We start from the raw sequence: 7,785 nt of genomic DNA, 5'->3' as shown, positions 1-7,785 counted from the left end.
ATGCTGCCCATCTTGCATCCAACCTGTTTAGTAATGTGGAAGAAAAATTAACACCATTAACAAGAAAGTCACAAGCGCAAATCATAGTACACTGATGGGAATAAAGATCTGAACAGGTCTTCTAGCAAAAGATTTGAACCATTGGAAACAAGTTTTTCCAGACTTAAGAGCACCTGACATCCAACAGAAAAACAGATATATTTACCTGTGATGACACACAAAGAGTTGACTGCACTCCTCCAGAGCGAGGCTTTCCATCATATTTCCCCAGTGTTGTGTCCTAATGCATGATTTACTGCTTCTACATACTCCCCATTCTACACCACACAAAGACAGTTCATGCTTCCAATACAAGGGAACTTCTACGGTGAAGCTTGCATAAATAAAGTCACTATGAAGAGGGCATTTTCATCAGATGTATGATTAAAGGAGCTTGGTTGGAACTGAGATTGATTGACCATAAGGTTATGCATGCAATTTGTTGGAAGTCATACACACATCTCAATATCTCCAAGGATAGGCAATGGCTTACAATCTCAGAAACACCAACAGTAGTAATTTTTTCACAGCGACTGCATGAGAAAGATATGTCATAAATAAGATATAGTTTCTTGAACTTCTAGCAAGTAACAACTGACAAGACACAAACCCTTACCTAATACCAACTGCTCATAGATTACTACAAACATTTGCTACAGTAGCCAAACCAACATCAGCTACGTCAGATCTAGATATATCTAGGAATTACCTGGAGCTTTCAGCAAGAGCAGTCAAAACTTCATCATTCAGGAGCCTTCTTCTCCTTGCAATAGACAGAATTGCCAACTGTTTCATACAATAAACTCAAAATCAATATAACATGCACAAGTACCAGTAGATATCACATGTCAGCACATGAACTAAATCAACAGAAATTGTTTTACAATTATTGGACCTGACCACTTCAAAAACCCTAATGCACATAGATGCGTATCTTAGGTCAAAAACCTTTGTTCTAATAGTTTCTTCCTGACTACTGATCATATTGACATCCTGTCTGGATTGTGTAAGTGTTTATGAGGTTAATGAGCAAAGAAAGATAATGTAGATTCTCACTTCTTGAGAAGTGTGTATCAGAGGATACGCAAATAGAGTTGGGAGCTGCATCACAGGATTAAGCTGGGTCATGTCGGCGAACTACAAGTCTCAAGGATCCATTCGGGCACTGCATCTCCTGGACAAAGAGGTGACACATGAAGCGAAGGGCAGGAGTGGTGCTTGAGGCACCACGACCCGCCGGCCGCTGCGGCGACGCGCCACCACGATCCACCGGCCGCCGAAGCGACACCCACTGGCGGTCGCTGTCGACCCGAGAGAGGAAGGGAGAGAGAGAGGGGAAGAGAGAGAGGTGTACCTGGGAGGTCTCATGACCCACGTCAGCCGTTGCCGTTGCCGTTGCCCGCGTCGGCCGCCTGCATCGGCGGTCCCCACCGCTGGCTGTGCCGACCGTCCCTACTGGATCCCGCATGCGACGGTGGCCCTCGCCGCTGGATCCTGCGACTGCCGGATCTAAGAGACAAAGCAGCGAGGGAGAGAGAGCGGCGCTGTCGTCCGCTCGATACGCGCCCACCGTCCCCGACGCCGCATCCCGCCTTCGCGCTAATCCTTGCGGAGCAAGGTGCCGCCTCGCCTTGCCCCGCTGCCACCACGGACCGCTAGTCGCGTTGCACCCACTGGCCATGGCGGCGGGGGTGAACGGAAAAAAAAAAGTAGGAAGGTGGGTAGCGGGGGTGGAGCGGACGACAAGGATGGGGAGGAGGCGCAAGGGCGTTGGTGAGCTGGGTGCGTCGTGCAGGGTGGTGTAGGAGGCGAGTGCCGCGGCAGCGGTGCGGCAGGAATCCTCGGGCGGCACAGAAGGGGCGGCGAAGGAGGCGCTTGCGGCGGTGGCGGTGTGGCCCGAGGCCTAGGGCGAAGCGGATTAGGTCGCCTAGATGGCTCTCGCGGGGTGGCGGCGGATGGGAGGCGGCAGGAGGCCTCGGGGGGTGGCGGGGTTCGCGGTTTAGACCAGGACGAAGGGTGTAGATGGGCGCTTGAGTAGCGGACGGAGGAAAATGAATTTAGCGTGGGACGACAGGGCTCACGGAGGAATTGACGTACGAAAAAATAGTCTTCGTTTTGCTTTTTTTTTATAGAGGTGCCCGTGCGTGGCTACGGGCAATAAAATATTTATATTTCAATAAATGGAGCATCCAACAAAATAATAATATATGAAAATAAGTACGAATATTTAAAAAATATTTATTACAAGAATAAAGTTTCTGAATTAAACAAAGCTAGGTATGATACTATATTCTAAAGCGTGAAGCGATAGATATACAACAATCATTATCAATTCTGGTGCCCTCAACCTCAAGGCCTCAACGTATTTTATGAACCTGACAGGAGAGAATCATTCTACATCTCAAAATAAAGTTTAAAAAAGAATTATCAAGTACAAAGATTTGGGATGCATAGTTCATCTTCAGGCTAATAATATAGGCCAAAGATTTTTTTTCCACACTCTAAGTACTATTAATGATAAGAAGATTAGGGTTAAATATTTTTGAAGATCAAGAAATAAATACAAACTTGGATTATTCCTAATATAAAGGAAAATAATTTGAAATGATTGACTTAAATCTGGTTTCTGCCATGGCAACATTTATGTTCAGATAGTCGGCAGACCACTCGATTATTACATCATAATGTTGCTTCGCAAGTATTGTTGGCACGAGAAGCTGATTTTTTTTTTGCGAGGAAATAGAGAGCTTTATTAATAATAATAGGTAAGCTTCCGGAATTCAAGTAGAAAATATTAACAAAAAGAAACTTACAATTTAGTCACAACTGAAATTAAGAAGAGTTGGAGGATGATTTGCTTTCAAATCAGGTTAAAGCCCCAAGGCAGGTGGCCTTGGAGTTGGACTAAATTAGGTATGAGTTTTGGAGTTTAATTGGATATAAAAGTGTGCCCCTAAGCTTCAGAACCTAACCATGATAATTGCTTGAAACTTTCTATAAATGAATGAGGGTTTCATCCCTACTAAACCATGTGGAAAAAATTCAGCTTCTAAAATCACCAGGAAAACTTCTTATCATGCCAGACAAATTTATCACTGAATCTTTCATCATTATTAGTGTTCCATCTGATACAAATAACAAAATAATAAAGGTCACCATATTACAGCAAGTAGAACTACACCATAGAGCTTTTGTCAGTATAAAACCAAAGTACCACCTAACACAAACTGAAGGCAGGTAGCACATCATCTATATAGATATCCATACCTAAGAACAATCCAACTAACATGCAATATTTTTGAGTGAGACTGAAAATAAAATGAAAACACTATGAAGTGAAGTAGCATCCCCAACTTGAACTACAGGCATCATCTATTAATGGCAACAAAAAAAATTTACACAAGCAACGGACCAACATCCTAATGAAGGGATCTTACTGAAACAAACAAGAAAGTAGAGTATTATATAAGTCATTTTATATCATGTGTTCTAGCTTGGAAGACATGCTCAAAAGCCTATGAAGAAATCAAAGGAACATTGCAGCTCTGTGTTTTCTCAGCCATATTGACATTGCAGCCCCCTAACCAGTCACAGCTTAATACATTTGTATCTATGCCGTTCCCTTCCATTTTTATACGAAACAGTTCTGTTATTGGTGTTCTGTACCTGCAGTTTTTACTCAGAGGTTCAGAGCCTATTGTATTGATATTGCATCCAGACTTGACATCAAAGAGAGTAGTGCCACCTAATGAAATTACCAGACATATATGTGAGGTCCTCATAAATTATGTGCACAATTATATTGGAGCTGAAACTACAGGAACATTGACGTCAAATCATCAATTCATTATGTAATCCTCACAGGAGACAAAACTATTGGAAAAACACTGAGAGTCATTAGTGCTTGCTTGCCTGGAATGGAGAAGCTACATCTTTGCAATGAGCCAATGACAGATCAAATATTATTCAAACAAATGGTAATCATAGTATTTTTAATCACAACTTCTTATACCAAGTTAACACAAGCTTGAGCATCAGAGATCATAAAAAATCAGGAAGCCTTCCACCTTCCACCCTGCAACCCAACACAATTGAAGTCATGTGTTGCCGATTGATTATAGTCTAATCTAAGTTGGGACGAATCCATCCAAAATAACATCAACAATCCATTATACCGTCCATATACATAGACAAATCAAAGGAATTTGCTAATCTAAGTCAGGTCGATGCTTACTTGGTCGGGCATCAGACATAGGTTGGAGGAGAGGCGCCGGTCCGGCTCGCTAGCGGAGGTGGCCATGTGCACCCGAGGATGGGATGGAAGGATTCTCCCATTCGGCGGCCAGGGCATCACCGGATTTGCGTAGCCGCCACTACAACCCACCCAGTGCGGTGCTAGCCAGAGAGAAACGTGAGAGGGGTTTGGAGATGGAGGGCACCCACCTCGCTGCTCGCACGGCGCCGCCGCAGCCGCCTTCATGCGTGGTTGCCACCTTCGCACCGCCGTCTTCCTCCGCTGGGGTGAGGATCTGGGATGTCCTTGAGGATGAGCGGCGCAGCGTCGCGGGGGTCGAGGGCGACGGTGAGGTCGAGGGAAGAGGGCCATGGTGAGGGAGGAGGCGAGGCGTGGGTGGGGGTAGGATGGGACGACGACGGCTTCCGTATCTGGGAGGAGGACGCGGCCGGCTTTCGTATCTGCCGGCCACCATCGACGACGTGGCTGCGGTCCTCCTCTGGCTCCACAGCCAGATCTGCCCCTTCCCCGACGCCGGCGCCAGCGCCGACGATGCCGACCCCTAGCTGGCCGAGCTCGCCGACCCAGGCAGGGTCCTCGTCACCGGGCTTGGCGGCGGCGGCAGGCTTGGTGCAGGGTAGGAAAGAGGGGCGACGGCGGCAGGTTTGGCGCATGGGAGGAAGGGGGGGCGGTGGCAGGCTTGTCGCAGGGGAGAGCGGCGCGTGGCAGCAGGCGTAGGGGGAGGGGCAAGATGGGGTGGCGAGGTGGCGCAAACGGCAGGCACGGGTGGGATTGGGGACGGGGCTGAAGAATGGATGAAGGGAGAGGGTGCAGGACTGCGGAAGGAGATCGGATGGCGCTAACACAGTTTACCGCGGGACGAAAGGGAGCGGAGGAAAAGACTTTTGCTTTTTTTTAGAGCAGAGATTATATATTTTTAAGAAAAACTGGAATTACCCAACACGTCTAAATCGGCCCAGCCCACCAAGCGGCCCGTCCCAAATCGCTGAAAACGCCACGCCCTGACGCCATTCTTCCTTTCGTCACTGTGTTATCGGCAATTGCCATGGCTTCCCCCCAACAACCACCGCGGCGGCGCCGACGGCGAAATCCCAAGCGTCCACCGCCACCACTATCCACACCCTCAGCGACGACCTCCTCCTCGACATCTTACTCCGCCTCCCCTCGCTCCCTTCCCTCGTCCGCGCCGCGCTCTCCTGCCGCGCCTTCCTCGCCGCCATCCGCTCGTCCCCGGCCTTCCGCCGCCGCTTCCGCGCCCTCCACCCGCACCCTCTCGTCGGATTCTTCTTCGAAACCTACGGCTACGACGTCCCCTCCTTCTCGCCCATCCGCCGCCGTCCGCGGCGCCGACGTCTTCCTCACCCACCTACCCTACCACGAAGACGCCGATCCCGGATGGACGATAGTGGATTGCCACGGCGGATGCCTCCTACTCCTCAACAGCGACACCGGGCAGATCGCCGCCTACAACCCCCTCACGTGGGCCCTGCATCTCCACCCCACGCCGCCCGACGAGATCTCCAAAGGCCGCCGCGGCAAGTTCAACCGCCTGGATTTCTTCTTGCTCCTATCCGACGAGACCCCAGGCTCCTTCCGCGTGATCTGCTTGTGCCACGACAAGTCGCGGGTGCGCGCGGTCGTCTATTCATCGGGGACCAGGGAGTGGCAGATCCTCCCCTGGTCGGTGGCCGCGCCGGCACAGCCGTCGGGCAAGAAGCACTGGCTTCTCAAGGGCAGGCTGGCGAACGGGAACCTGTACTGGGCACACGCGAGAGAGGCCTACATGGTGGTGCTGGACACCGCGACGCTTCAATTCTCCTTCATGGATCTGTCGGATTTCATGAAGGGGCAAGGCCACCTCTACGCCATTGGAGAGACCAGGGATGGGAAGCTCTGCATGGTCTTCACATTGGGATTCATACTGTTCATTTTGTTCCGGAGAGTAGACACTGATGGTGTTGAGAAGTGGGTAATACATGATGGGTTCCCGCTTCAGGAAGAGATTCTTCGGGCTACCGAGGGCACACGGGATGATGATGATGAGCTCAAACTCATGGTGTGGGCAGTTATGGGCAGCATTGTGTATTTGTCGCCTTTCATATGCGGAGATCCTCATTTACCTTGTTGGTTCCTATCCTTCTGCCTGGAAACAAGGAAGCTGGAGAAGCTCTTTCATAGGACATTTGACAACAGTTTCTTTCCCTACATCATGGCCTGGCCTCCATCTTTGGTAGGCAGAGGTTTTTGTCAACTGTGGAATAATAAACTTAGGAGGAAGAGGGAAACTAGAACCGGTACACTTTGTGTTTGCTTTGTTTATATGGATGTAGTCCTGTTTGATTTTTTAATAATATCAGTATACCAAGGTATATTTTAGAAGTGACTGTTCATTCATGTATCTTTGAGTATATCAGTTATGCCAGTTCACTCTGCATATTGGAACTGTTACATAGCTTCTCAAACGCTCATAAGAGCACTTGGCCCTGGAGTTGCTTTTGCTTGTATGACAAATGAAGCTGAAGAAGGTACTCCAAGATTTCGAGAAGCTTAACTCCAGGATTATATGGAACATCAATATTTAGCTTCATTTAGCCACCCTTCTGGTCACATTCTACTTTTCAAATCAACCCCAAAATCCTATCATGTCTGAGGGACCAGAAGAAAACTGAAATCCCGCATCAGTGGAGTGTATGCTTTACGGAGTGTCCTTGGCAGATGATACAATCCTGCTACTGTTAGGATTAAGATGACTTGCTTTATCTTTCAGCTGTACCTTGCATATAGATCAGTCAGATCCTCTGCTAAACTCAAGCATACCAGCCCTGCTGCACAAGCAAATTTTTTTTTTTGCAAAAGTTTTTATTCCACCACCACCTTGTATGTCATGAGAACGGCACAATGGATCTGACAAAAGGTTAAACTTGGATTTTTATTCTATTTCTCAAAGGAGAATTCCTGACGATGATCCGCTTGAAAAAAACGGTGTTTGACATCAGTAAAATAAGTGGCCTGCAAGATATGTGTTGAGGTGTTTTAGGTCGATTTATTTGAAATCCAAGTCATTTTACGGTGACCATTTAGCACTAAGGAGCTTCAGGTTTACTAGCATTGAATGAGTTCCTTATCTCCAGTAGTGTTATTGAATAAGTTTATCTAATCTGTATTATCAGCTGTGGTTTCCCTGAATATCAGTACATGGTGATAAAGTGTGTGCTCTTGTACTGATGATCGAAATAAAGGTATAGGAAACTTCACATATTGTCTTTGGCGTCGAAAGAGCTCTCTTAAGTTTGTTAGCCAATAGCCACTACACACCCAGAGAGGTGTTGAGCATTTTCATTCCGATCGCAAAAATAACAAGTAGTCATACTCCTTGTTTTCGTTTTTATCATGGTATCCTTTGTCAACAAAACTCCTTGATCAAGGAACCACATAATTTTCTTTATATCACTGGTAGTTATGCCCTTCCATATGTGAGGAAGAGAGATATT

The 7,785-nt window shown here is 47.5% G+C and overlaps 1 pseudogene; it reads left to right on the top strand.

The window, feature by feature from the left end:
* The first annotated feature begins 5,320 nt into the window (after positions 1–5,320).
* Positions 5,321–6,728, top strand: LOC101778642 (annotated as a pseudogene).
* The last annotated feature ends 1,057 nt before the right edge of the window (positions 6,729–7,785 follow it).

Source organism: Setaria italica, chromosome III (assembly GCF_000263155.2).
Source record: "Setaria italica strain Yugu1 chromosome III, Setaria_italica_v2.0, whole genome shotgun sequence".
NCBI lineage: Eukaryota > Viridiplantae > Streptophyta > Magnoliopsida > Poales > Poaceae > Setaria > Setaria italica.
Note: the sequence above shows the minus strand (reverse complement) of the source record. Positions and strands in the feature narration are given on the sequence as shown.